Consider the following 24825-nt stretch of genomic DNA (forward strand, 5'->3'; position numbering starts at 1 on the left):
CAGTGGCAGCTCTTAGGCTTCAAAAGCCCCAAATCTCTGCTTCTGGGCCCAAAGTCGACATGGCAATCGCCCTTCTGTGCTTGCTGTAGCCCTGGCTTTCCCCCACCCGTGTCAGCAAGGTGCAGCATAGCGAAAGCAGGGCCCTGATTGGCGCTGCCGGTGGGCGTGGACATGCAAATGTTGCTGGCCGGCCGAGGCCTGTGGGAAGCTGCTGTGGGTAGCTGCGCGCTTTCCAAAGTGGGCACAGGGGCCTTGGCTGGTCACCTTGCGCCCCACAATGCCCATGCTCTGCTTCGCCCGGCCTCAGGCCTTGCCTGTGTGAATGCCACCCTCGCTCTGCGGGGAGATGCCCAGCGGCCCGCCCTCACCCTGTCCCCTTCCAACTCATACTTACCTGGCAGGGGAGACACCATGATCACGAAGGTGGTTCTCCCAGGGTGAGGCTCATCCATTGCACTTCGGATGTGCTGACCCCTGCGATGTCCCCAAATGCGGGATACTCGACTGCATAATTTCTGGTAGTGGGGGACTGCGTTCGCGCTTTCCCCTGATCTCTGGTTTCAAGAAAGACAAAAAGGAAAAAAAAATAAAAAGGAGTCTGGAGCACCCTTTGACGTTTCTTGTGGTCCGTCCAGGGTGCTGTAAGCTGGCTGGAATGGGGAGTGGGCGAGGGCCAATTAGATATGCAAATTTACAAGCCTGGGGATGCTGGCTCAGGGCTTAGAAACGTGCTTCTGGGCCCGATTTCGACCTGGCAAGCCCTCTGTTGTGCTTGCGAAAGCCTTTGCTTGTGCACAGTTTAAAGGGCCTGAAAAATCTGCTTTTGGGCCCGATTTAGGCCTGCCAAGCCCTCTCGTGTGCTTGCTGTAGCCCTGGCTTTCCCCCACCCGTGTCAGCAAGGTGCAGCATAGCGAAAGCAGGGCCCTGATTGGCGCTGCCGGTGGGCGTGGACATGCAAATGTTGCTGGCCGGCCGAGGCCTGTGGGAAGCTGCTGTGGGTAGCTGCGCGCTTTCCAAAGTGGGCACAGGGGCCTTGGCTGGTCACCTTGCGCCCCACAATGCCCATGCTCTGCTTCGCCCGGCCTCAGGCCTTGCCTGTGTGAATGCCACCCTCGCTCTGCGGGGAGATGCCCAGCGGCCCGCCCTCACCCTGTCCCCTTCCAACTCATACTTACCTGGCAGGGGAGACACCATGATCACGAAGGTGGTTCTCCCAGGGTGAGGCTCATCCATTGCACTTCGGATGTGCTGACCCCTGCGATGTCCCCAAATGCGGGATACTCGACTGCATAATTTCTGGTAGTGGGGGACTGCGTTCGCGCTTTCCCCTGATCTCTGGTTTCAAGAAAGACAAAAAGGAAAAAAAAATAAAAAGGAGTCTGGAGCACCCTTTCTCGTCTTCTGTGTTCTTTCTGGGGTGCTGCGGCTGGATTGGAGGGGGGCGGGGGCGTGGGCAAGAGGGAATCACATGCTAAGTACTGAGCCTGGGGAATGATGGGATAGCTGCAGCCTCCCACTCTGGGGACCTATCCAGAGACAGGGAAGTAGGCCCTGGCCAGGTGACATGTCTGCTCCTTTCCATCGCCCCCCTGGGGCTGTGGCCTGGCTGCCAGCCTCTTGCCTCGCCCTAGCCTCCCCAGGCCCAGACTCTGGCTGAGGACCCCAGGCCGTGGCCCGGCGAGGGCTCTGCCCGGCGAGGGTTCTGTCTGCAGCGTTTGGGAGCGTTCGGGAAGGCGTGAGGGGCTCAGGGCGAGAACCCCTGCTCGCTTGCAGGCCTGTTTGTCCCTGGCTTTCAGCCACAAGCAGTCGACTGGGGCCTAGCCAGGCAACAGGGCACTGCATACCTCTAGAGGCGGCCTCAGTGGCAGCTCTTAGGCTTCAAAAGCCCCAAATCTCTGCTTCTGGGCCCAAAGTCGACATGGCAATCGCCCTTCTGTGCTTGCTGTAGCCCTGGCTTTCCCCCACCCGTGTCAGCAAGGTGCAGCATAGCGAAAGCAGGGCCCTGATTGGCGCTGCCGGTGGGCGTGGACATGCAAATGTTGCTGGCCGGCCGAGGCCTGTGGGAAGCTGCTGTGGGTAGCTGCGCGCTTTCCAAAGTGGGCACAGGGGCCTTGGCTGGTCACCTTGCGCCCCACAATGCCCATGCTCTGCTTCGCCCGGCCTCAGGCCTTGCCTGTGTGAATGCCACCCTCGCTCTGCGGGGAGATGCCCAGCGGCCCGCCCTCACCCTGTCCCCTTCCAACTCATACTTACCTGGCAGGGGAGACACCATGATCACGAAGGTGGTTCTCCCAGGGTGAGGCTCATCCATTGCACTTCGGATGTGCTGACCCCTGCGATGTCCCCAAATGCGGGATACTCGACTGCATAATTTCTGGTAGTGGGGGACTGCGTTCGCGCTTTCCCCTGATCTCTGGTTTCAAGAAAGACAAAAAGGAAAAAAAAATAAAAAGGAGTCTGGAGCACCCTTTCTCGTCTTCTGTGTTCTTTCTGGGGTGCTGCGGCTGGATTGGAGGGGGGCGGGGGCGTGGGCAAGAGGGAATCACATGCTAAGTACTGAGCCTGGGGAATGATGGGATAGCTGCAGCCTCCCACTCTGGGGACCTATCCAGAGACAGGGAAGTAGGCCCTGGCCAGGTGACATGTCTGCTCCTTTCCATCGCCCCCCTGGGGCTGTGGCCTGGCTGCCAGCCTCTTGCCTCGCCCTAGCCTTCCCAGGCCCAGACTCTGGCTGAGGACCCCAGGCCGTGGCCCGGCGAGGGCTCTGCCCGGCGAGGGTTCTGTCTGCAGCGTTTGGGAGCGTGAGGGAAGGCGTGAGGGGCTCAGGGCGAGAACCCCTGCTCGCTTGCAGGCCTGTTTGTCCCTGGCTTTCAGCCACAAGCAGTCGACTGGGGCCTAGCCAGGCAACAGGGCACTGCATACCTCTAGAGGCGGCCTCAGTGGCAGCTCTTAGGCTTCAAAAGCCCCAAATCTCTGCTTCTGGGCCCAAAGTCGACATGGCAATCGCCCTTCTGTGCTTGCTGTAGCCCTGGCTTTCCCCCACCCGTGTCAGCAAGGTGCAGCATAGCGAAAGCAGGGCCCTGATTGGCGCTGCCGGTGGGCGTGGACATGCAAATGTTGCTGGCCGGCCGAGGCCTGTGGGAAGCTGCTGTGGGTAGCTGCGCGCTTTCCAAAGTGGGCACAGGGGCCTTGGCTGGTCACCTTGCGCCCCACAATGCCCATGCTCTGCTTCGCCCGGCCTCAGGCCTTGCCTGTGTGAATGCCACCCTCGCTCTGCGGGGAGATGCCCAGCGGCCCGCCCTCACCCTGTCCCCTTCCAACTCATACTTACCTGGCAGGGGAGACACCATGATCACGAAGGTGGTTCTCCCAGGGTGAGGCTCATCCATTGCACTTCGGATGTGCTGACCCCTGCGATGTCCCCAAATGCGGGATACTCGACTGCATAATTTCTGGTAGTGGGGGACTGCGTTCGCGCTTTCCCCTGATCTCTGGTTTCAAGAAAGACAAAAAGGAAAAAAAAATAAAAAGGAGTCTGGAGCACCCTTTGACGTTTCTTGTGGTCCGTCCAGGGTGCTGTAAGCTGGCTGGAATGGGGAGTGGGCGAGGGCCAATTAGATATGCAAATTTACAAGCCTGGGGATGCTGGCTCAGGGCTTAGAAACGTGCTTCTGGGCCCGATTTCGACCTGGCAAGCCCTCTGTTGTGCTTGCGAAAGCCTTTGCTTGTGCACAGTTTAAAGGGCCTGAAAAATCTGCTTTTGGGCCCGATTTAGGCCTGCCAAGCCCTCTCGTGTGCTTGCTGTAGCCCTGGCTTTCCCCCACCCGTGTCAGCAAGGTGCAGCATAGCGAAAGCAGGGCCCTGATTGGCGCTGCCGGTGGGCGTGGACATGCAAATGTTGCTGGCCGGCCGAGGCCTGTGGGAAGCTGCTGTGGGTAGCTGCGCGCTTTCCAAAGTGGGCACAGGGGCCTTGGCTGGTCACCTTGCGCCCCACAATGCCCATGCTCTGCTTCGCCCGGCCTCAGGCCTTGCCTGTGTGAATGCCACCCTCGCTCTGCGGGGAGATGCTCAGCGGCCCGCCCTCGCCCTGTCCCCTTCCAACTCATACTTACCTGGCAGGGGAGACACCATGATCACGAAGGTGGTTCTCCCAGGGTGAGGCTCATCCATTGCACTTCGGATGTGCTGACCCCTGCGATGTCCCCAAATGCGGGATACTCGACTGCATAATTTCTGGTAGTGGGGGACTGCGTTCGCGCTTTCCCCTGATCTCTGGTTTCAAGAAAGACAAAAAGGAAAAAAAAATAAAAAGGAGTCTGGAGCACCCTTTCTCGTCTTCTGTGTTCTTTCTGGGGTGCTGCGGCTGGATTGGAGGGGGGCGGGGGCGTGGGCAAGAGGGAATCACATGCTAAGTACTGAGCCTGGGGAATGATGGGATAGCTGCAGCCTCCCACTCTGGGGACCTATCCAGAGACAGGGAAGTAGGCCCTGGCCAGGTGACATGTCTGCTCCTTTCCATCGCCCCCCTGGGGCTGTGGCCTGGCTGCCAGCCTCTTGCCTCGCCCTAGCCTCCCCAGGCCCAGACTCTGGCTGAGGACCCCAGGCCGTGGCCCGGCGAGGGCTCTGCCCGGCGAGGGTTCTGTCGGCAGCGTTTGGGAGCGTTCGGGAAGGCGTGAGGGGCTCAGGGCGAGAACCCCTGCTCGCTTGCAGGCCTGTTTGTCCCTGGCTTTCAGCCACAAGCAGTCGACTGGGGCCTAGCCAGGCAACAGGGCACTGCATACCTCTAGAGGCGGCCTCAGTGGCAGCTCTTAGGCTTCAAAAGCCCCAAATCTCTGCTTCTGGGCCCAAAGTCGACATGGCAATCGCCCTTCTGTGCTTGCTGTAGCCCTGGCTTTCCCCCACCCGTGTCAGCAAGGTGCAGCATAGCGAAAGCAGGGCCCTGATTGGCGCTGCCGGTGGGTGTGGACATGCAAATGTTGCTGGCCGGCCGAGGCCTGTGGGAAGCTGCTGTGGGTAGCTGCGCGCTTTCCAAAGTGGGCACAGGGGCCTTGGCTGGTCACCTTGCGCCCCACAATGCCCATGCTCTGCTTCGCCCGGCCTCAGGCCTTGCCTGTGTGAATGCCACCCTCGCTCTGCGGGGAGATGCCCAGCGGCCCGCCCTCACCCTGTCCCCTTCCAACTCATACTTACCTGGCAGGGGAGACACCATGATCACGAAGGTGGTTCTCCCAGGGTGAGGCTCATCCATTGCACTTCGGATGTGCTGACCCCTGCGATGTCCCCAAATGCGGGATACTCGACTGCATAATTTCTGGTAGTGGGGGACTGCGTTCGCGCTTTCCCCTGATCTCTGGTTTCAAGAAAGACAAAAAGGAAAAAAAAATAAAAAGGAGTCTGGAGCACCCTTTGACGTTTCTTGTGGTCCGTCCAGGGTGCTGTAAGCTGGCTGGAATGGGGAGTGGGCGAGGGCCAATTAGATATGCAAATTTACAAGCCTGGGGATGCTGGCTCAGGGCTTAGAAACGTGCTTCTGGGCCCGATTTCGACCTGGCAAGCCCTCTGTTGTGCTTGCGAAAGCCTTTGCTTGTGCACAGTTTAAAGGGCCTGAAAAATCTGCTTTTGGGCCCGATTTAGGCCTGCCAAGCCCTCTCGTGTGCTTGCTGTAGCCCTGGCTTTCCCCCACCCGTGTCAGCAAGGTGCAGCATAGCGAAAGCAGGGCCCTGATTGGCGCTGCCGGTGGGCGTGGACATGCAAATGTTGCTGGCCGGCCGAGGCCTGTGGGAAGCTGCTGTGGGTAGCTGCGCGCTTTCCAAAGTGGGCACAGGGGCCTTGGCTGGTCACCTTGCGCCCCACAATGCCCATGCTCTGCTTCGCCCGGCCTCAGGCCTTGCCTGTGTGAATGCCACCCTCGCTCTGCGGGGAGATGCCCAGCGGCCCGCCCTCACCCTGTCCCCTTCCAACTCATACTTACCTGGCAGGGGAGACACCATGATCACGAAGGTGGTTCTCCCAGGGTGAGGCTCATCCATTGCACTTCGGATGTGCTGACCCCTGCGATGTCCCCAAATGCGGGATACTCGACTGCATAATTTCTGGTAGTGGGGGACTGCGTTCGCGCTTTCCCCTGATCTCTGGTTTCAAGAAAGACAAAAAGGAAAAAAAAATAAAAAGGAGTCTGGAGCACCCTTTCTCGTCTTCTGTGTTCTTTCTGGGGTGCTGCGGCTGGATTGGAGGGGGGCGGGGGCGTGGGCAAGAGGGAATCACATGCTAAGTACTGAGCCTGGGGAATGATGGGATAGCTGCAGCCTCCCACTCTGGGGACCTATCCAGAGACAGGGAAGTAGGCCCTGGCCAGGTGACATGTCTGCTCCTTTCCATCGCCCCCCTGGGGCTGTGGCCTGGCTGCCAGCCTCTTGCCTCGCCCTAGCCTTCCCAGGCCCAGACTCTGGCTGAGGACCCCAGGCCGTGGCCCGGCGAGGGCTCTGCCCGGCGAGGGTTCTGTCTGCAGCGTTTGGGAGCGTTCGGGAAGGCGTGAGGGGCTCAGGGCGAGAACCCCTGCTCGCTTGCAGGCCTGTTTGTCCCTGGCTTTCAGCCACAAGCAGTCGACTGGGGCCTAGCCAGGCAACAGGGCACTGCATACCTCTAGAGGCGGCCTCAGTGGCAGCTCTTAGGCTTCAAAAGCCCCAAATCTCTGCTTCTGGGCCCAAAGTCGACATGGCAATCGCCCTTCTGTGCTTGCTGTAGCCCTGGCTTTCCCCCACCCGTGTCAGCAAGGTGCAGCATAGCGAAAGCAGGGCCCTGATTGGCGCTGCCGGTGGGCGTGGACATGCAAATGTTGCTGGCCGGCCGAGGCCTGTGGGAAGCTGCTGTGGGTAGCTGCGCGCTTTCCAAAGTGGGCACAGGGGCCTTGGCTGGTCACCTTGCGCCCCACAATGCCCATGCTCTGCTTCGCCCGGCCTCAGGCCTTGCCTGTGTGAATGCCACCCTCGCTCTGCGGGGAGATGCCCAGCGGCCCGCCCTCACCCTGTCCCCTTCCAACTCATACTTACCTGGCAGGGGAGACACCATGATCACGAAGGTGGTTCTCCCAGGGTGAGGCTCATCCATTGCACTTCGGATGTGCTGACCCCTGCGATGTCCCCAAATGCGGGATACTCGACTGCATAATTTCTGGTAGTGGGGGACTGCGTTCGCGCTTTCCCCTGATCTCTGGTTTCAAGAAAGACAAAAAGGAAAAAAAAAAAAAAAGGAGTCTGGAGCACCCTTTCTCGTCTTCTGTGTTCTTTCTGGGGTGCTGCGGCTGGATTGGAGGGGGGCGGGGGCGTGGGCAAGAGGGAATCACATGCTAAGTACTGAGCCTGGGGAATGATGGGATAGCTGCAGCCTCCCACTCTGGGGACCTATCCAGAGACAGGGAAGTAGGCCCTGGCCAGGTGACATGTCTGCTCCTTTCCATCGCCCCCCTGGGGCTGTGGCCTGGCTGCCAGCCTCTTGCCTCGCCCTAGCCTTCCCAGGCCCAGACTCTGGCTGAGGACCCCAGGCCGTGGCCCGGCGAGGGCTCTGCCCGGCGAGGGTTCTGTCTGCAGCGTTTGGGAGCGTTCGGGAAGGCGTGAGGGGCTCAGGGCGAGAACCCCTGCTCGCTTGCAGGCCTGTTTGTCCCTGGCTTTCAGCCACAAGCAGTCGACTGGGGCCTAGCCAGGCAACAGGGCACTGCATACCTCTAGAGGCGGCCTCAGTGGCAGCTCTTAGGCTTCAAAAGCCCCAAATCTCTGCTTCTGGGCCCAAAGTCGACATGGCAATCGCCCTTCTGTGCTTGCTGTAGCCCTGGCTTTCCCCCACCCGTGTCAGCAAGGTGCAGCATAGCGAAAGCAGGGCCCTGATTGGCGCTGCCGGTGGGCGTGGACATGCAAATGTTGCTGGCCGGCCGAGGCCTGTGGGAAGCTGCTGTGGGTAGCTGCGCGCTTTCCAAAGTGGGCACAGGGGCCTTGGCTGGTCACCTTGCGCCCCACAATGCCCATGCTCTGCTTCGCCCGGCCTCAGGCCTTGCCTGTGTGAATGCCACCCTCGCTCTGCGGGGAGATGCCCAGCGGCCCGCCCTCACCCTGTCCCCTTCCAACTCATACTTACCTGGCAGGGGAGACACCATGATCACGAAGGTGGTTCTCCCAGGGTGAGGCTCATCCATTGCACTTCGGATGTGCTGACCCCTGCGATGTCCCCAAATGCGGGATACTCGACTGCATAATTTCTGGTAGTGGGGGACTGCGTTCGCGCTTTCCCCTGATCTCTGGTTTCAAGAAAGACAAAAAGGAAAAAAAAATAAAAAGGAGTCTGGAGCACCCTTTGACGTTTCTTGTGGTCCGTCCAGGGTGCTGTAAGCTGGCTGGAATGGGGAGTGGGCGAGGGCCAATTAGATATGCAAATTTACAAGCCTGGGGATGCTGGCTCAGGGCTTAGAAACGTGCTTCTGGGCCCGATTTCGACCTGGCAAGCCCTCTGTTGTGCTTGCGAAAGCCTTTGCTTGTGCACAGTTTAAAGGGCCTGAAAAATCTGCTTTTGGGCCCGATTTAGGCCTGCCAAGCCCTCTCGTGTGCTTGCTGTAGCCCTGGCTTTCCCCCACCCGTGTCAGCAAGGTGCAGCATAGCGAAAGCAGGGCCCTGATTGGCGCTGCCGGTGGGCGTGGACATGCAAATGTTGCTGGCCGGCCGAGGCCTGTGGGAAGCTGCTGTGGGTAGCTGCGCGCTTTCCAAAGTGGGCACAGGGGCCTTGGCTGGTCACCTTGCGCCCCACAATGCCCATGCTCTGCTTCGCCCGGCCTCAGGCCTTGCCTGTGTGAATGCCACCCTCGCTCTGCGGGGAGATGCTCAGCGGCCCGCCCTCGCCCTGTCCCCTTCCAACTCATACTTACCTGGCAGGGGAGACACCATGATCACGAAGGTGGTTCTCCCAGGGTGAGGCTCATCCATTGCACTTCGGATGTGCTGACCCCTGCGATGTCCCCAAATGCGGGATACTCGACTGCATAATTTCTGGTAGTGGGGGACTGCGTTCGCGCTTTCCCCTGATCTCTGGTTTCAAGAAAGACAAAAAGGAAAAAAAAATAAAAAGGAGTCTGGAGCACCCTTTCTCGTCTTCTGTGTTCTTTCTGGGGTGCTGCGGCTGGATTGGAGGGGGGCGGGGGCGTGGGCAAGAGGGAATCACATGCTAAGTACTGAGCCTGGGGAATGATGGGATAGCTGCAGCCTCCCACTCTGGGGACCTATCCAGAGACAGGGAAGTAGGCCCTGGCCAGGTGACATGTCTGCTCCTTTCCATCGCCCCCCTGGGGCTGTGGCCTGGCTGCCAGCCTCTTGCCTCGCCCTAGCCTCCCCAGGCCCAGACTCTGGCTGAGGACCCCAGGCCGTGGCCCGGCGAGGGCTCTGCCCGGCGAGGGTTCTGTCGGCAGCGTTTGGGAGCGTTCGGGAAGGCGTGAGGGGCTCAGGGCGAGAACCCCTGCTCGCTTGCAGGCCTGTTTGTCCCTGGCTTTCAGCCACAAGCAGTCGACTGGGGCCTAGCCAGGCAACAGGGCACTGCATACCTCTAGAGGCGGCCTCAGTGGCAGCTCTTAGGCTTCAAAAGCCCCAAATCTCTGCTTCTGGGCCCAAAGTCGACATGGCAATCGCCCTTCTGTGCTTGCTGTAGCCCTGGCTTTCCCCCACCCGTGTCAGCAAGGTGCAGCATAGCGAAAGCAGGGCCCTGATTGGCGCTGCCGGTGGGTGTGGACATGCAAATGTTGCTGGCCGGCCGAGGCCTGTGGGAAGCTGCTGTGGGTAGCTGCGCGCTTTCCAAAGTGGGCACAGGGGCCTTGGCTGGTCACCTTGCGCCCCACAATGCCCATGCTCTGCTTCGCCCGGCCTCAGGCCTTGCCTGTGTGAATGCCACCCTCGCTCTGCGGGGAGATGCCCAGCGGCCCGCCCTCACCCTGTCCCCTTCCAACTCATACTTACCTGGCAGGGGAGACACCATGATCACGAAGGTGGTTCTCCCAGGGTGAGGCTCATCCATTGCACTTCGGATGTGCTGACCCCTGCGATGTCCCCAAATGCGGGATACTCGACTGCATAATTTCTGGTAGTGGGGGACTGCGTTCGCGCTTTCCCCTGATCTCTGGTTTCAAGAAAGACAAAAAGGAAAAAAAAATAAAAAGGAGTCTGGAGCACCCTTTGACGTTTCTTGTGGTCCGTCCAGGGTGCTGTAAGCTGGCTGGAATGGGGAGTGGGCGAGGGCCAATTAGATATGCAAATTTACAAGCCTGGGGATGCTGGCTCAGGGCTTAGAAACGTGCTTCTGGGCCCGATTTCGACCTGGCAAGCCCTCTGTTGTGCTTGCGAAAGCCTTTGCTTGTGCACAGTTTAAAGGGCCTGAAAAATCTGCTTTTGGGCCCGATTTAGGCCTGCCAAGCCCTCTCGTGTGCTTGCTGTAGCCCTGGCTTTCCCCCACCCGTGTCAGCAAGGTGCAGCATAGCGAAAGCAGGGCCCTGATTGGCGCTGCCGGTGGGCGTGGACATGCAAATGTTGCTGGCCGGCCGAGGCCTGTGGGAAGCTGCTGTGGGTAGCTGCGCGCTTTCCAAAGTGGGCACAGGGGCCTTGGCTGGTCACCTTGCGCCCCACAATGCCCATGCTCTGCTTCGCCCGGCCTCAGGCCTTGCCTGTGTGAATGCCACCCTCGCTCTGCGGGGAGATGCCCAGCGGCCCGCCCTCACCCTGTCCCCTTCCAACTCATACTTACCTGGCAGGGGAGACACCATGATCACGAAGGTGGTTCTCCCAGGGTGAGGCTCATCCATTGCACTTCGGATGTGCTGACCCCTGCGATGTCCCCAAATGCGGGATACTCGACTGCATAATTTCTGGTAGTGGGGGACTGCGTTCGCGCTTTCCCCTGATCTCTGGTTTCAAGAAAGACAAAAAGGAAAAAAAAATAAAAAGGAGTCTGGAGCACCCTTTGACGTTTCTTGTGGTCCGTCCAGGGTGCTGTAAGCTGGCTGGAATGGGGAGTGGGCGAGGGCCAATTAGATATGCAAATTTACAAGCCTGGGGATGCTGGCTCAGGGCTTAGAAACGTGCTTCTGGGCCCGATTTCGACCTGGCAAGCCCTCTGTTGTGCTTGCGAAAGCCTTTGCTTGTGCACAGTTTAAAGGGCCTGAAAAATCTGCTTTTGGGCCCGATTTAGGCCTGCCAAGCCCTCTCGTGTGCTTGCTGTAGCCCTGGCTTTCCCCCACCCGTGTCAGCAAGGTGCAGCATAGCGAAAGCAGGGCCCTGATTGGCGCTGCCGGTGGGCGTGGACATGCAAATGTTGCTGGCCGGCCGAGGCCTGTGGGAAGCTGCTGTGGGTAGCTGCGCGCTTTCCAAAGTGGGCACAGGGGCCTTGGCTGGTCACCTTGCGCCCCACAATGCCCATGCTCTGCTTCGCCCGGCCTCAGGCCTTGCCTGTGTGAATGCCACCCTCGCTCTGCGGGGAGATGCTCAGCGGCCCGCCCTCGCCCTGTCCCCTTCCAACTCATACTTACCTGGCAGGGGAGACACCATGATCACGAAGGTGGTTCTCCCAGGGTGAGGCTCATCCATTGCACTTCGGATGTGCTGACCCCTGCGATGTCCCCAAATGCGGGATACTCGACTGCATAATTTCTGGTAGTGGGGGACTGCGTTCGCGCTTTCCCCTGATCTCTGGTTTCAAGAAAGACAAAAAGGAAAAAAAAATAAAAAGGAGTCTGGAGCACCCTTTCTCGTCTTCTGTGTTCTTTCTGGGGTGCTGCGGCTGGATTGGAGGGGGGCGGGGGCGTGGGCAAGAGGGAATCACATGCTAAGTACTGAGCCTGGGGAATGATGGGATAGCTGCAGCCTCCCACTCTGGGGACCTATCCAGAGACAGGGAAGTAGGCCCTGGCCAGGTGACATGTCTGCTCCTTTCCATCGCCCCCCTGGGGCTGTGGCCTGGCTGCCAGCCTCTTGCCTCGCCCTAGCCTCCCCAGGCCCAGACTCTGGCTGAGGACCCCAGGCCGTGGCCCGGCGAGGGCTCTGCCCGGCGAGGGTTCTGTCGGCAGCGTTTGGGAGCGTTCGGGAAGGCGTGAGGGGCTCAGGGCGAGAACCCCTGCTCGCTTGCAGGCCTGTTTGTCCCTGGCTTTCAGCCACAAGCAGTCGACTGGGGCCTAGCCAGGCAACAGGGCACTGCATACCTCTAGAGGCGGCCTCAGTGGCAGCTCTTAGGCTTCAAAAGCCCCAAATCTCTGCTTCTGGGCCCAAAGTCGACATGGCAATCGCCCTTCTGTGCTTGCTGTAGCCCTGGCTTTCCCCCACCCGTGTCAGCAAGGTGCAGCATAGCGAAAGCAGGGCCCTGATTGGCGCTGCCGGTGGGCGTGGACATGCAAATGTTGCTGGCCGGCCGAGGCCTGTGGGAAGCTGCTGTGGGTAGCTGCGCGCTTTCCAAAGTGGGCACAGGGGCCTTGGCTGGTCACCTTGCGCCCCACAATGCCCATGCTCTGCTTCGCCCGGCCTCAGGCCTTGCCTGTGTGAATGCCACCCTCGCTCTGCGGGGAGATGCCCAGCGGCCCGCCCTCACCCTGTCCCCTTCCAACTCATACTTACCTGGCAGGGGAGACACCATGATCACGAAGGTGGTTCTCCCAGGGTGAGGCTCATCCATTGCACTTCGGATGTGCTGACCCCTGCGATGTCCCCAAATGCGGGATACTCGACTGCATAATTTCTGGTAGTGGGGGACTGCGTTCGCGCTTTCCCCTGATCTCTGGTTTCAAGAAAGACAAAAAGGAAAAAAAAATAAAAAGGAGTCTGGAGCACCCTTTGACGTTTCTTGTGGTCCGTCCAGGGTGCTGTAAGCTGGCTGGAATGGGGAGTGGGCGAGGGCCAATTAGATATGCAAATTTACAAGCCTGGGGATGCTGGCTCAGGGCTTAGAAACGTGCTTCTGGGCCCGATTTCGACCTGGCAAGCCCTCTGTTGTGCTTGCGAAAGCCTTTGCTTGTGCACAGTTTAAAGGGCCTGAAAAATCTGCTTTTGGGCCCGATTTAGGCCTGCCAAGCCCTCTCGTGTGCTTGCTGTAGCCCTGGCTTTCCCCCACCCGTGTCAGCAAGGTGCAGCATAGCGAAAGCAGGGCCCTGATTGGCGCTGCCGGTGGGCGTGGACATGCAAATGTTGCTGGCCGGCCGAGGCCTGTGGGAAGCTGCTGTGGGTAGCTGCGCGCTTTCCAAAGTGGGCACAGGGGCCTTGGCTGGTCACCTTGCGCCCCACAATGCCCATGCTCTGCTTCGCCCGGCCTCAGGCCTTGCCTGTGTGAATGCCACCCTCGCTCTGCGGGGAGATGCCCAGCGGCCCGCCCTCACCCTGTCCCCTTCCAACTCATACTTACCTGGCAGGGGAGACACCATGATCACGAAGGTGGTTCTCCCAGGGTGAGGCTCATCCATTGCACTTCGGATGTGCTGACCCCTGCGATGTCCCCAAATGCGGGATACTCGACTGCATAATTTCTGGTAGTGGGGGACTGCGTTCGCGCTTTCCCCTGATCTCTGGTTTCAAGAAAGACAAAAAGGAAAAAAAAATAAAAAGGAGTCTGGAGCACCCTTTCTCGTCTTCTGTGTTCTTTCTGGGGTGCTGCGGCTGGATTGGAGGGGGGCGGGGGCGTGGGCAAGAGGGAATCACATGCTAAGTACTGAGCCTGGGGAATGATGGGATAGCTGCAGCCTCCCACTCTGGGGACCTATCCAGAGACAGGGAAGTAGGCCCTGGCCAGGTGACATGTCTGCTCCTTTCCATCGCCCCCCTGGGGCTGTGGCCTGGCTGCCAGCCTCTTGCCTCGCCCTAGCCTCCCCAGGCCCAGACTCTGGCTGAGGACCCCAGGCCGTGGCCCGGCGAGGGCTCTGCCCGGCGAGGGTTCTGTCTGCAGCGTTTGGGAGCGTTCGGGAAGGCGTGAGGGGCTCAGGGCGAGAACCCCTGCTCGCTTGCAGGCCTGTTTGTCCCTGGCTTTCAGCCACAAGCAGTCGACTGGGGCCTAGCCAGGCAACAGGGCACTGCATACCTCTAGAGGCGGCCTCAGTGGCAGCTCTTAGGCTTCAAAAGCCCCAAATCTCTGCTTCTGGGCCCAAAGTCGACATGGCAATCGCCCTTCTGTGCTTGCTGTAGCCCTGGCTTTCCCCCACCCGTGTCAGCAAGGTGCAGCATAGCGAAAGCAGGGCCCTGATTGGCGCTGCCGGTGGGCGTGGACATGCAAATGTTGCTGGCCGGCCGAGGCCTGTGGGAAGCTGCTGTGGGTAGCTGCGCGCTTTCCAAAGTGGGCACAGGGGCCTTGGCTGGTCACCTTGCGCCCCACAATGCCCATGCTCTGCTTCGCCCGGCCTCAGGCCTTGCCTGTGTGAATGCCACCCTCGCTCTGCGGGGAGATGCCCAGCGGCCCGCCCTCACCCTGTCCCCTTCCAACTCATACTTACCTGGCAGGGGAGACACCATGATCACGAAGGTGGTTCTCCCAGGGTGAGGCTCATCCATTGCACTTCGGATGTGCTGACCCCTGCGATGTCCCCAAATGCGGGATACTCGACTGCATAATTTCTGGTAGTGGGGGACTGCGTTCGCGCTTTCCCCTGATCTCTGGTTTCAAGAAAGACAAAAAGGAAAAAAAAATAAAAAGGAGTCTGGAGCACCCTTTCTCGTCTTCTGTGTTCTTTCTGGGGTGCTGCGGCTGGATTGGAGGGGGGCGGGGGCGTGGGCAAGAGGGAATCACATGCTAAGTACTGAGCCTGGGGAATGATGGGATAGCTGCAGCCTCCCACTCTGGGGACCTATCCAGAGACAGGGAAGTAGGCCCTGGCCAGGTGACATGTCTGCTCCTTTCCATCGCCCCCCTGGGGCTGTGGCCTGGCTGCCAGCCTCTTGCCTCGCCCTAGCCTTCCCAGGCCCAGACTCTGGCTGAGGACCCCAGGCCGTGGCCCGGCGAGGGCTCTGCCCGGCGAGGGTTCTGTCTGCAGCGTTTGGGAGCGTGAGGGAAGGCGTGAGGGGCTCAGGGCGAGAACCCCTGCTCGCTTGCAGGCCTGTTTGTCCCTGGCTTTCAGCCACAAGCAGTCGACTGGGGCCTAGCCAGGCAACAGGGCACTGCATACCTCTAGAGGCGGCCTCAGTGGCAGCTCTTAGGCTTCAAAAGCCCCAAATCTCTGCTTCTGGGCCCAAAGTCGACATGGCAATCGCCCTTCTGTGCTTGCTGTAGCCCTGGCTTTCCCCCACCCGTGTCAGCAAGGTGCAGCATAGCGAAAGCAGGGCCCTGATTGGCGCTGCCGGTGGGCGTGGACATGCAAATGTTGCTGGCCGGCCGAGGCCTGTGGGAAGCTGCTGTGGGTAGCTGCGCGCTTTCCAAAGTGGGCACAGGGGCCTTGGCTGGTCACCTTGCGCCCCACAATGCCCATGCTCTGCTTCGCCCGGCCTCAGGCCTTGCCTGTGTGAATGCCACCCTCGCTCTGCGGGGAGATGCCCAGCGGCCCGCCCTCACCCTGTCCCCTTCCAACTCATACTTACCTGGCAGGGGAGACACCATGATCACGAAGGTGGTTCTCCCAGGGTGAGGCTCATCCATTGCACTTCGGATGTGCTGACCCCTGCGATGTCCCCAAATGCGGGATACTCGACTGCATAATTTCTGGTAGTGGGGGACTGCGTTCGCGCTTTCCCCTGATCTCTGGTTTCAAGAAAGACAAAAAGGAAAAAAAAATAAAAAGGAGTCTGGAGCACCCTTTGACGTTTCTTGTGGTCCGTCCAGGGTGCTGTAAGCTGGCTGGAATGGGGAGTGGGCGAGGGCCAATTAGATATGCAAATTTACAAGCCTGGGGATGCTGGCTCAGGGCTTAGAAACGTGCTTCTGGGCCCGATTTCGACCTGGCAAGCCCTCTGTTGTGCTTGCGAAAGCCTTTGCTTGTGCACAGTTTAAAGGGCCTGAAAAATCTGCTTTTGGGCCCGATTTAGGCCTGCCAAGCCCTCTCGTGTGCTTGCTGTAGCCCTGGCTTTCCCCCACCCGTGTCAGCAAGGTGCAGCATAGCGAAAGCAGGGCCCTGATTGGCGCTGCCGGTGGGCGTGGACATGCAAATGTTGCTGGCCGGCCGAGGCCTGTGGGAAGCTGCTGTGGGTAGCTGCGCGCTTTCCAAAGTGGGCACAGGGGCCTTGGCTGGTCACCTTGCGCCCCACAATGCCCATGCTCTGCTTCGCCCGGCCTCAGGCCTTGCCTGTGTGAATGCCACCCTCGCTCTGCGGGGAGATGCTCAGCGGCCCGCCCTCGCCCTGTCCCCTTCCAACTCATACTTACCTGGCAGGGGAGACACCATGATCACGAAGGTGGTTCTCCCAGGGTGAGGCTCATCCATTGCACTTCGGATGTGCTGACCCCTGCGATGTCCCCAAATGCGGGATACTCGACTGCATAATTTCTGGTAGTGGGGGACTGCGTTCGCGCTTTCCCCTGATCTCTGGTTTCAAGAAAGACAAAAAGGAAAAAAAAATAAAAAGGAGTCTGGAGCACCCTTTCTCGTCTTCTGTGTTCTTTCTGGGGTGCTGCGGCTGGATTGGAGGGGGGCGGGGGCGTGGGCAAGAGGGAATCACATGCTAAGTACTGAGCCTGGGGAATGATGGGATAGCTGCAGCCTCCCACTCTGGGGACCTATCCAGAGACAGGGAAGTAGGCCCTGGCCAGGTGACATGTCTGCTCCTTTCCATCGCCCCCCTGGGGCTGTGGCCTGGCTGCCAGCCTCTTGCCTCGCCCTAGCCTCCCCAGGCCCAGACTCTGGCTGAGGACCCCAGGCCGTGGCCCGGCGAGGGCTCTGCCCGGCGAGGGTTCTGTCGGCAGCGTTTGGGAGCGTTCGGGAAGGCGTGAGGGGCTCAGGGCGAGAACCCCTGCTCGCTTGCAGGCCTGTTTGTCCCTGGCTTTCAGCCACAAGCAGTCGACTGGGGCCTAGCCAGGCAACAGGGCACTGCATACCTCTAGAGGCGGCCTCAGTGGCAGCTCTTAGGCTTCAAAAGCCCCAAATCTCTGCTTCTGGGCCCAAAGTCGACATGGCAATCGCCCTTCTGTGCTTGCTGTAGCCCTGGCTTTCCCCCACCCGTGTCAGCAAGGTGCAGCATAGCGAAAGCAGGGCCCTGATTGGCGCTGCCGGTGGGTGTGGACATGCAAATGTTGCTGGCCGGCCGAGGCCTGTGGGAAGCTGCTGTGGGTAGCTGCGCGCTTTCCAAAGTGGGCACAGGGGCCTTGGCTGGTCACCTTGCGCCCCACAATGCCCATGCTCTGCTTCGCCCGGCCTCAGGCCTTGCCTGTGTGAATGCCACCCTCGCTCTGCGGGGAGATGCCCAGCGGCCCGCCCTCACCCTGTCCCCTTCCAACTCATACTTACCTGGCAGGGGAGACACCATGATCACGAAGGTGGTTCTCCCAGGGTGAGGCTCATCCATTGCACTTCGGATGTGCTGACCCCTGCGATGTCCCCAAATGCGGGATACTCGACTGCATAATTTCTGGTAGTGGGGGACTGCGTTCGCGCTTTCCCCTGATCTCTGGTTTCAAGAAAGACAAAAAGGAAAAAAAAATAAAAAGGAGTCTGGAGCACCCTTTGACGTTTCTTGTGGTCCGTCCAGGGTGCTGTAAGCTGGCTGGAATGGGGAGTGGGCGAGGGCCAATTAGATATGCAAATTTACAAGCCTGGGGATGCTGGCTCAGGGCTTAGAAACGTGCTTCTGGGCCCGATTTCGACCTGGCAAGCCCTCTGTTGTGCTTGCGAAAGCCTTTGCTTGTGCACAGTTTAAAGGGCCTGAAAAATCTGCTTTTGGGCCCGATTTAGGCCTGCCAAGCCCTCTCGTGTGCTTGCTGTAGCCCTGGCTTTCCCCCACCCGTGTCAGCAAGGTGCAGCATAGCGAAAGCAGGGCCCTGATTGGCGCTGCCGGTGGGCGTGGACATGCAAATGTTGCTGGCCGGCCGAGGCCTGTGGGAAGCTGCTGTGGGTAGCTGCGCGCTTTCCAAAGTGGGCACAGGGGCCTTGGCTGGTCACCTTGCGCCCCACAATGCCCATGCTCTGCTTCGCCCGGCCTCAGGCCTTGCCTGTGTGAATGCCACCCTCGCTCTGCGGGGAGATGCCCAGCGGCCCGCCCTCACCCTGTCCCCTTCCAACTCATACTTACCTGGCAGGGGAGACACCATGATCACGAAGGTGGTTCTCCCAGGGTGAGGCTCATCCATTGCACTTCGGATGTGCTGACCCCTGCGATGTCCCCAAATGCGGGATACTCGACTGCATAATTTCTGGTAGTGGGGGACTGCGTTCGCGCTTTCCCCTGATCTCTGGTTTCAAGAAAGACAAAAAGGAAAAAAAAATAAAAAGGAGTCTGGAGCACCCTTTCTCGTCTTCTGTGTTCTTTCTGGGGTGCTGCGGCTGGATTGGAGGGGGGCGGGGGCGTGGGCAAGAGGGAATCACATGCTAAGTACTGAGCCTGGGGAATGATGGGATAGCTGCAGCCTCCCACTCTGGGGACCTATCCAGAGACAGGGAAGTAGGCCCTGGCCAGGTGACATGTCTGCTCCTTTCCATCGCCCCCCTGGGGCTGTGGCCTGGCTGCCAGCCTCTTGCCTCGCCCTAGCCTTCCCAGGCCCAGACTCTGGCTGAGGACCCCAGGCCGTGGCCCGGCGAGGGCTCTGCCCGGCGAGGGTTCTGTCTGCAGCGTTTGGGAGCGTTCGGGAAGGCGTGAGGGGCTCAGGGCGAGAACCCCTGCTCGCTTGCAGGCCTGTTTGTCCCTGGCTTTCAGCCACAAGCAGTCGACTGGGGCCTAGCCAGGCAACAGGGCACTGCATACCTCTAGAGGCGGCCTCAGTGGCAGCTCTTAGGCTTCAAAAGCCCCAAATCTCTGCTTCTGGGCCCAAAGTCGACATGGCAATCGCCCTTCTGTGCTTGCTGTAGCCCTGGCTTTCCCCCACCCGTGTCAGCAAGGTGCAGCATAGCGAAAGCAGGGCCCTGATTGGCGCTGCCGGTGGGCGTGGACATGCAAATGTTGCTGGCCGGCCGAGGCCTGTGGGAAGCTGCTGTGGGTAGCTGCGCGCTTTCCAAAGTGGGCACAGGGGCCTTGGCTGGTCACCTTGCGCCCCACAATGCCCATGCTCTGCTTCGCCCGGCCTCAGGCCTTGCCTGTGTGAATGCCACCCTCGCTCTGCGGGGAGATGCCCAGCGGCCCGCCCTCACCCTGTCCCCTTCCAACTCATACTTACCTGGCAGGGGAGACACCATGATCACGAAGGTGGTTCTCCCAGGGTGAGGCTCATCCATTGCACTTCGGATGTGCTGACCCCTGCGATGTCCCCAAATGCGGGATACTCGACTGCATAATTTCTGGTAGTGGGGGACTGCGTTCGCGCTTTCCCCTGATCTCTGGTTTCAAGAAAGACAAAAAGGAAAAAAAAAAAAAAAGGAGTCTGGAGCACCCTTTCTCGTCTTCTGTGTTCTTTCTGGGGTGCTGCGGCTGGATTGGAGGGGGGCGGGGGCGTGGGCAAGAGGGAATCACATGCTAAGTACTGAGCCTGGGGAATGATGGGATAGCTGCAGCCTCCCACTCTGGGGACCTATCCAGAGACAGGGAAGTAGGCCCTGGCCAGGTGACATGTCTGCTCCTTTCCATCGCCCCCCTGGGGCTGTGGCCTGGCTGCCAGCCTCTTGCCTCGCCCTAGCCTTCCCAGGCCCAGACTCTGGCTGAGGACCCCAGGCCGTGGCCCGGCGAGGGCTCTGCCCGGCGAGGGTTCTGTCTGCAGCGTTTGGGAGCGTTCGGGAAGGCGTGAGGGGCTCAGGGCGAGAACCCCTGCTCGCTTGCAGGCCTGTTTGTCCCTGGCTTTCAGCCACAAGCAGTCGACTGGGGCCTAGCCAGGCAACAGGGCACTGCATACCTCTAGAGGCGGCCTCAGTGGCAGCTCTTAGGCTTCAAAAGCCCCAAATCTCTGCTTCTGGGCCCAAAGTCGACATGGCAATCGCCCTTCTGTGCTTGCTGTAGCCCTGGCTTTCCCCCACCCGTGTCAGCAAGGTGCAGCATAGCGAAAGCAGGGCCCTGATTGGCGCTGCCGGTGGGCGTGGACATGCAAATGTTGCTGGCCGGCCGAGGCCTGTGGGAAGCTGCTGTGGGTAGCTGCGCGCTTTCCAAAGTGGGCACAGGGGCCTTGGCTGGTCACCTTGCGCCCCACAATGCCCATGCTCTGCTTCGCCCGGCCTCAGGCCTTGCCTGTGTGAATGCCACCCTCGCTCTGCGGGGAGATGCCCAGCGGCCCGCCCTCACCCTGTCCCCTTCCAACTCATACTTACCTGGCAGGGGAGACACCATGATCACGAAGGTGGTTCTCCCAGGGTGAGGCTCATCCATTGCACTTCGGATGTGCTGACCCCTGCGATGTCCCCAAATGCGGGATACTCGACTGCATAATTTCTGGTAGTGGGGGACTGCGTTCGCGCTTTCCCCTGATCTCTGGTTTCAAGAAAGACAAAAAGGAAAAAAAAATAAAAAGGAGTCTGGAGCACCCTTTGACGTTTCTTGTGGTCCGTCCAGGGTGCTGTAAGCTGGCTGGAATGGGGAGTGGGCGAGGGCCAATTAGATATGCAAATTTACAAGCCTGGGGATGCTGGCTCAGGGCTTAGAAACGTGCTTCTGGGCCCGATTTCGACCTGGCAAGCCCTCTGTTGTGCTTGCGAAAGCCTTTGCTTGTGCACAGTTTAAAGGGCCTGAAAAATCTGCTTTTGGGCCCGATTTAGGCCTGCCAAGCCCTCTCGTGTGCTTGCTGTAGCCCTGGCTTTCCCCCACCCGTGTCAGCAAGGTGCAGCATAGCGAAAGCAGGGCCCTGATTGGCGCTGCCGGTGGGCGTGGACATGCAAATGTTGCTGGCCGGCCGAGGCCTGTGGGAAGCTGCTGTGGGTAGCTGCGCGCTTTCCAAAGTGGGCACAGGGGCCTTGGCTGGTCACCTTGCGCCCCACAATGCCCATGCTCTGCTTCGCCCGGCCTCAGGCCTTGCCTGTGTGAATGCCACCCTCGCTCTGCGGGGAGATGCTCAGCGGCCCGCCCTCGCCCTGTCCCCTTCCAACTCATACTTACCTGGCAGGGGAGACACCATGATCACGAAGGTGGTTCTCCCAGGGTGAGGCTCATCCATTGCACTTCGGATGTGCTGACCCCTGCGATGTCCCCAAATGCGGGATACTCGACTGCATAATTTCTGGTAGTGGGGGACTGCGTTCGCGCTTTCCCCTGATCTCTGGTTTCAAGAAAGACAAAAAGGAAAAAAAAATAAAAAGGAGTCTGGAGCACCCTTTCTCGTCTTCTGTGTTCTTTCTGGGGTGCTGCGGCTGGATTGGAGGGGGGCGGGGGCGTGGGCAAGAGGGAATCACATGCTAAGTACTGAGCCTGGGGAATGATGGGATAGCTGCAGCCTCCCACTCTGGGGACCTATCCAGAGACAGGGAAGTAGGCCCTGGCCAGGTGACATGTCTGCTCCTTTCCATCGCCCCCCTGGGGCTGTGGCCTGGCTGCCAGCCTCTTGCCTCGCCCTAGCCTCCCCAGGCCCAGACTCTGGCTGAGGACCCCAGGCCGTGGCCCGGCGAGGGCTCTGCCCGGCGAGGGTTCTGTCGGCAGCGTTTGGGAGCGTTCGGGAAGGCGTGAGGGGCTCAGGGCGAGAACCCCTGCTCGCTTGCAGGCCTGTTTGTCCCTGGCTTTCAGCCACAAGCAGTCGACTGGGGCCTAGCCAGGCAACAGGGCACTGCATACCTCTAGAGGCGGCCTCAGTGGCAGCTCTTAGGCTTCAAAAGCCCCAAATCTCTGCTTCTGGGCCCAAAGTCGACATGGCAATCGCCCTTCTGTGCTTGCTGTAGCCCTGGCTTTCCCCCACCCGTGTCAGCAAGGTGCAGCATAGCGAAAGCAGGGCCCTGATTGGCGCTGCCGGTGGGTGTGGACATGCAAATGTTGCTGGCCGGCCGAGGCCTGTGGGAAGCTGCTGTGGGTAGCTGCGCGCTTTCCAAAGTGGGCACAGGGGCCTTGGCTGGTCACCTTGCGCCCCACAATGCCCATGCTCTGCTTCGCCCGGCCTCAGGCCTTGCCTGTGTGAATGCCACCCTCGCTCTGCGGGGAGATGCCCAGCGGCCCGCCCTCACCCTGTCCCCTTCCAACTCATACTTACCTGGCAGGGGAGACACCATGATCACGAAGGTGGTTCTCCCAGGGTGAGGCTCATCCATTGCACTTCGGATGTGCTGACCCCTGCGATGTCCCCAAATGCGGGATACTCGACTGCATAATTTCTGGTAGTGGGGGACTGCGTTCGCGCTTTCCCCTGATCTCTGGTTTCAAGAAAGACAAAAAGGAAAAAAAAATAAAAAGGAGTCTGGAGCACCCTTTGACGTTTCTTGTGGTCCGTCCAGGGTGCTGTAAGCTGGCTGGAATGGGGAGTGGGCGAGGGCCAATTAGATATGCAAATTTACAAGCCTGGGGATGCTGGCTCAGGGCTTAGAAACGTGCTTCTGGGCCCGATTTCGACCTGGCAAGCCCTCTGTTGTGCTTGCGAAAGCCTTTGCTTGTGCACAGTTTAAAGGGCCTGAAAAATCTGCTTTTGGGCCCGATTTAGGCCTGCCAAGCCCTCTCGTGTGCTTGCTGTAGCCCTGGCTTTCCCCCACCCGTGTCAGCAAGGTGCAGCATAGCGAAAGCAGGGCCCTGATTGGCGCTGCCGGTGGGCGTGGACATGCAAATGTTGCTGGCCGGCCGAGGCCTGTGGGAAGCTGCTGTGGGTAGCTGCGCGCTTTCCAAAGTGGGCACAGGGGCCTTGGCTGGTCACCTTGCGCCCCACAATGCCCATGCTCTGCTTCGCCCGGCCTCAGGCCTTGCCTGTGTGAATGCCACCCTCGCTCTGCGGGGAGATGCCCAGCGGCCCGCCCTCACCCTGTCCCCTTCCAACTCATACTTACCTGGCAGGGGAGACACCATGATCACGAAGGTGGTTCTCCCAGGGTGAGGCTCATCCATTGCACTTCGGATGTGCTGACCCCTGCGATGTCCCCAAATGCGGGATACTCGACTGCATAATTTCTGGTAGTGGGGGACTGCGTTCGCGCTTTCCCCTGATCTCTGGTTTCAAGAAAGACAAAAAGGAAAAAAAAATAAAAAGGAGTCTGGAGCACCCTTTGACGTTTCTTGTGGTCCGTCCAGGGTGCTGTAAGCTGGCTGGAATGGGGAGTGGGCGAGGGCCAATTAGATATGCAAATTTACAAGCCTGGGGATGCTGGCTCAGGGCTTAGAAACGTGCTTCTGGGCCCGATTTCGACCTGGCAAGCCCTCTGTTGTGCTTGCGAAAGCCTTTGCTTGTGCACAGTTTAAAGGGCCTGAAAAATCTGCTTTTGGGCCCGATTTAGGCCTGCCAAGCCCTCTCGTGTGCTTGCTGTAGCCCTGGCTTTCCCCCACCCGTGTCAGCAAGGTGCAGCATAGCGAAAGCAGGGCCCTGATTGGCGCTGCCGGTGGGCGTGGACATGCAAATGTTGCTGGCCGGCCGAGGCCTGTGGGAAGCTGCTGTGGGTAGCTGCGCGCTTTCCAAAGTGGGCACAGGGGCCTTGGCTGGTCACCTTGCGCCCCACAATGCCCATGCTCTGCTTCGCCCGGCCTCAGGCCTTGCCTGTGTGAATGCCACCCTCGCTCTGCGGGGAGATGCTCAGCGGCCCGCCCTCGCCCTGTCCCCTTCCAACTCATACTTACCTGGCAGGGGAGACACCATGATCACGAAGGTGGTTCTCCCAGGGTGAGGCTCATCCATTGCACTTCGGATGTGCTGACCCCTGCGATGTCCCCAAATGCGGGATACTCGACTGCATAATTTCTGGTAGTGGGGGACTGCGTTCGCGCTTTCCCCTGATCTCTGGTTTCAAGAAAGACAAAAAGGAAAAAAAAATAAAAAGGAGTCTGGAGCACCCTTTCTCGTCTTCTGTGTTCTTTCTGGGGTGCTGCGGCTGGATTGGAGGGGGGCGGGGGCGTGGGCAAGAGGGAATCACATGCTAAGTACTGAGCCTGGGGAATGATGGGATAGCTGCAGCCTCCCACTCTGGGGACCTATCCAGAGACAGGGAAGTAGGCCCTGGCCAGGTGACATGTCTGCTCCTTTCCATCGCCCCCCTGGGGCTGTGGCCTGGCTGCCAGCCTCTTGCCTCGCCCTAGCCTCCCCAGGCCCAGACTCTGGCTGAGGACCCCAGGCCGTGGCCCGGCGAGGGCTCTGCCCGGCGAGGGTTCTGTCGGCAGCGTTTGGGAGCGTTCGGGAAGGCGTGAGGGGCTCAGGGCGAGAACCCCTGCTCGCTTGCAGGCCTGTTTGTCCCTGGCTTTCAGCCACAAGCAGTCGACTGGGGCCTAGCCAGGCAACAGGGCACTGCATACCTCTAGAGGCGGCCTCAGTGGCAGCTCTTAGGCTTCAAAAGCCCCAAATCTCTGCTTCTGGGCCCAAAGTCGACATGGCAATCGCCCTTCTGTGCTTGCTGTAGCCCTGGCTTTCCCCCACCCGTGTCAGCAAGGTGCAGCATAGCGAAAGCAGGGCCCTGATTGGCGCTGCCGGTGGGCGTGGACATGCAAATGTTGCTGGCCGGCCGAGGCCTGTGGGAAGCTGCTGTGGGTAGCTGCGCGCTTTCCAAAGTGGGCACAGGGGCCTTGGCTGGTCACCTTGCGCCCCACAATGCCCATGCTCTGCTTCGCCCGGCCTCAGGCCTTGCCTGTGTGAATGCCACCCTCGCTCTGCGGGGAGATGCTCAGCGGCCCG

At 59.9% G+C, this 24825-nt stretch overlaps 26 non-coding genes across 26 annotated transcripts; all 26 read left to right on the forward strand.

The window, feature by feature from the left end:
• Positions 1-386: 386 nt before the first annotated feature.
• Positions 387-550, forward strand: LOC146864523 (U1 spliceosomal RNA). The gene has a single exon (XR_014977772.1). It is a non-coding gene; the product is annotated as a U1 spliceosomal RNA (small nuclear RNA).
• Positions 551-1167: 617 nt separating this feature from the next.
• On the forward strand, positions 1168-1331 carry LOC146864524 (U1 spliceosomal RNA). The gene has a single exon (XR_014977773.1). It is a non-coding gene; the product is annotated as a U1 spliceosomal RNA (small nuclear RNA).
• Positions 1332-2245: 914 nt separating this feature from the next.
• Positions 2246-2409, forward strand: LOC146864525 (U1 spliceosomal RNA). The gene has a single exon (XR_014977774.1). It is a non-coding gene; the product is annotated as a U1 spliceosomal RNA (small nuclear RNA).
• A 914-nt stretch (positions 2410-3323) lies between these two features.
• Positions 3324-3487, forward strand: LOC146864526 (U1 spliceosomal RNA). The gene has a single exon (XR_014977775.1). It is a non-coding gene; the product is annotated as a U1 spliceosomal RNA (small nuclear RNA).
• Positions 3488-4104: 617 nt separating this feature from the next.
• Positions 4105-4268, forward strand: LOC146864527 (U1 spliceosomal RNA). Its single transcript, XR_014977776.1, has one exon. It is a non-coding gene; the product is annotated as a U1 spliceosomal RNA (small nuclear RNA).
• A 914-nt stretch (positions 4269-5182) lies between these two features.
• Positions 5183-5346, forward strand: LOC146864528 (U1 spliceosomal RNA). Its single transcript, XR_014977777.1, has one exon. It is a non-coding gene; the product is annotated as a U1 spliceosomal RNA (small nuclear RNA).
• Positions 5347-5963: 617 nt separating this feature from the next.
• LOC146864529 (U1 spliceosomal RNA) lies at positions 5964-6127 on the forward strand. The gene has a single exon (XR_014977779.1). It is a non-coding gene; the product is annotated as a U1 spliceosomal RNA (small nuclear RNA).
• A 914-nt stretch (positions 6128-7041) lies between these two features.
• Positions 7042-7205, forward strand: LOC146864530 (U1 spliceosomal RNA). The gene has a single exon (XR_014977780.1). It is a non-coding gene; the product is annotated as a U1 spliceosomal RNA (small nuclear RNA).
• Positions 7206-8119: 914 nt separating this feature from the next.
• Positions 8120-8283, forward strand: LOC146864531 (U1 spliceosomal RNA). The gene has a single exon (XR_014977781.1). It is a non-coding gene; the product is annotated as a U1 spliceosomal RNA (small nuclear RNA).
• Positions 8284-8900: 617 nt separating this feature from the next.
• Positions 8901-9064, forward strand: LOC146864532 (U1 spliceosomal RNA). The gene has a single exon (XR_014977782.1). It is a non-coding gene; the product is annotated as a U1 spliceosomal RNA (small nuclear RNA).
• A 914-nt stretch (positions 9065-9978) lies between these two features.
• Positions 9979-10142, forward strand: LOC146864533 (U1 spliceosomal RNA). Its single transcript, XR_014977783.1, has one exon. It is a non-coding gene; the product is annotated as a U1 spliceosomal RNA (small nuclear RNA).
• Positions 10143-10759: 617 nt separating this feature from the next.
• LOC146864534 (U1 spliceosomal RNA) lies at positions 10760-10923 on the forward strand. The gene has a single exon (XR_014977784.1). It is a non-coding gene; the product is annotated as a U1 spliceosomal RNA (small nuclear RNA).
• Positions 10924-11540: 617 nt separating this feature from the next.
• On the forward strand, positions 11541-11704 carry LOC146864535 (U1 spliceosomal RNA). The gene has a single exon (XR_014977785.1). It is a non-coding gene; the product is annotated as a U1 spliceosomal RNA (small nuclear RNA).
• Positions 11705-12618: 914 nt separating this feature from the next.
• Positions 12619-12782, forward strand: LOC146864536 (U1 spliceosomal RNA). The gene has a single exon (XR_014977786.1). It is a non-coding gene; the product is annotated as a U1 spliceosomal RNA (small nuclear RNA).
• Positions 12783-13399: 617 nt separating this feature from the next.
• Positions 13400-13563, forward strand: LOC146864537 (U1 spliceosomal RNA). The gene has a single exon (XR_014977787.1). It is a non-coding gene; the product is annotated as a U1 spliceosomal RNA (small nuclear RNA).
• Positions 13564-14477: 914 nt separating this feature from the next.
• Positions 14478-14641, forward strand: LOC146864538 (U1 spliceosomal RNA). Its single transcript, XR_014977788.1, has one exon. It is a non-coding gene; the product is annotated as a U1 spliceosomal RNA (small nuclear RNA).
• Positions 14642-15555: 914 nt separating this feature from the next.
• LOC146864539 (U1 spliceosomal RNA) lies at positions 15556-15719 on the forward strand. The gene has a single exon (XR_014977790.1). It is a non-coding gene; the product is annotated as a U1 spliceosomal RNA (small nuclear RNA).
• Positions 15720-16336: 617 nt separating this feature from the next.
• LOC146864540 (U1 spliceosomal RNA) lies at positions 16337-16500 on the forward strand. Its single transcript, XR_014977791.1, has one exon. It is a non-coding gene; the product is annotated as a U1 spliceosomal RNA (small nuclear RNA).
• A 914-nt stretch (positions 16501-17414) lies between these two features.
• On the forward strand, positions 17415-17578 carry LOC146864541 (U1 spliceosomal RNA). The gene has a single exon (XR_014977792.1). It is a non-coding gene; the product is annotated as a U1 spliceosomal RNA (small nuclear RNA).
• A 617-nt stretch (positions 17579-18195) lies between these two features.
• On the forward strand, positions 18196-18359 carry LOC146864542 (U1 spliceosomal RNA). Its single transcript, XR_014977793.1, has one exon. It is a non-coding gene; the product is annotated as a U1 spliceosomal RNA (small nuclear RNA).
• A 914-nt stretch (positions 18360-19273) lies between these two features.
• On the forward strand, positions 19274-19437 carry LOC146864543 (U1 spliceosomal RNA). Its single transcript, XR_014977794.1, has one exon. It is a non-coding gene; the product is annotated as a U1 spliceosomal RNA (small nuclear RNA).
• Positions 19438-20351: 914 nt separating this feature from the next.
• Positions 20352-20515, forward strand: LOC146864544 (U1 spliceosomal RNA). The gene has a single exon (XR_014977795.1). It is a non-coding gene; the product is annotated as a U1 spliceosomal RNA (small nuclear RNA).
• A 617-nt stretch (positions 20516-21132) lies between these two features.
• On the forward strand, positions 21133-21296 carry LOC146864545 (U1 spliceosomal RNA). Its single transcript, XR_014977796.1, has one exon. It is a non-coding gene; the product is annotated as a U1 spliceosomal RNA (small nuclear RNA).
• Positions 21297-22210: 914 nt separating this feature from the next.
• LOC146864546 (U1 spliceosomal RNA) lies at positions 22211-22374 on the forward strand. Its single transcript, XR_014977797.1, has one exon. It is a non-coding gene; the product is annotated as a U1 spliceosomal RNA (small nuclear RNA).
• Positions 22375-22991: 617 nt separating this feature from the next.
• On the forward strand, positions 22992-23155 carry LOC146864547 (U1 spliceosomal RNA). The gene has a single exon (XR_014977798.1). It is a non-coding gene; the product is annotated as a U1 spliceosomal RNA (small nuclear RNA).
• A 617-nt stretch (positions 23156-23772) lies between these two features.
• LOC146864548 (U1 spliceosomal RNA) lies at positions 23773-23936 on the forward strand. The gene has a single exon (XR_014977799.1). It is a non-coding gene; the product is annotated as a U1 spliceosomal RNA (small nuclear RNA).
• Positions 23937-24825: the final 889 nt, after the last annotated feature.

The sequence above is a fragment of the Triturus cristatus genome, chromosome 2_1 (assembly GCF_964204655.1).
Source record: "Triturus cristatus chromosome 2_1, aTriCri1.1, whole genome shotgun sequence".
In the NCBI taxonomy this organism is placed as follows: domain Eukaryota; kingdom Metazoa; phylum Chordata; class Amphibia; order Caudata; family Salamandridae; genus Triturus; species Triturus cristatus.